This window comes from Myotis davidii, unplaced genomic scaffold (assembly GCF_000327345.1).
Source record: "Myotis davidii unplaced genomic scaffold, ASM32734v1 scaffold332, whole genome shotgun sequence".
Classification (NCBI taxonomy): domain Eukaryota; kingdom Metazoa; phylum Chordata; class Mammalia; order Chiroptera; family Vespertilionidae; genus Myotis; species Myotis davidii.
Genome location: NW_006285779.1, coordinates 4,843,703 through 4,844,638, shown reverse-complemented (window position 1 = coordinate 4,844,638; position 936 = coordinate 4,843,703). Strand labels below are relative to the sequence as shown.

At 39.0% G+C, this 936-nt stretch overlaps 1 protein-coding gene across 1 annotated transcript in view; it reads left to right on the top strand.

The window, feature by feature from the left end:
• ABCC2 (ATP binding cassette subfamily C member 2) overlaps window positions 1-936 on the top strand; it is a 59,217-nt gene that overhangs the window by 37,427 nt on the left and 20,854 nt on the right. The gene's annotated exons all lie outside the window — the stretch shown is intronic.

Below are 936 nucleotides of genomic sequence, written 5' to 3'. Positions count from 1 at the left end.
AATTCGATGAAAAGAGATACCAGCAAGTTCTAGAGGCCTGTGCCCTCCTCCAAGACTTGAAAGTGCTGCCCGGGGGAGACCTGGCTGAGATTGGAGAGAAGGTACTTAGAACCTTAAAGGGTGAAGAAACATCAAAGAAAAAATGTGAGGATGGCAAAGAAGTACATAGGAGTAAAATAGCTGACCAATTTCGGTGGTCATGTTGGGAATAAACACCAGGAAACATGAGTTTGTACAATATTTTATACAAATATAGTAATCCAGAAATTTTAAATTTGGTACCTGGAAGCAAATACAGGGATTATGTACTCTGAAGGGAAGAGGAGGGTAGGACCGGAGAGGTTAAGTAACCAGTGACTGGCCCCAGGTTGATGTCATGGCGGAGGGACAGAGCCTACGTGTCCTGCCTCTACTTCTGTATATCAGCAAGGCTCAGAGAAGGGTTCTAGTAACCTGTTTTGAACAGACAGATATTTAATGTGAATTATTTCCTGATGTTATTAAATGCCTTTCTTAAAAATGGATTTTTAATTACAACTGCATATTTTATCCATTGTATGGATAGAGGATAATTTGTTTAGAAAATCCCTGATTATTACATATTTAGGGTGTTTTCATCCTCCCTCCTGTTAAAAACAAAATTAAACCAAGTACATTTGAAGGTCTGATTGACTTGATTATTTATGAATGAGGCAGAATCCCACCTAGCAACTCCAAGTGTTATACAAAAATAGAAAGAAAAAAAAGGGGGGTGGGGAAAGAAAGCTATTAGAAAAAAAGAAATAAATACATAAATTATCTGGGGGCACCTGCACATCTGTTTTTGTTTGTTTGTTTTGTTTTTGTGTTTTGGGGTTTTTGTTGTTGTTGTTTTTTGGAGGAAGAGACCAGGGGAGGGTTTCATCATGCAGAAAGCCCCTTCTTTCTGGGGCGGGG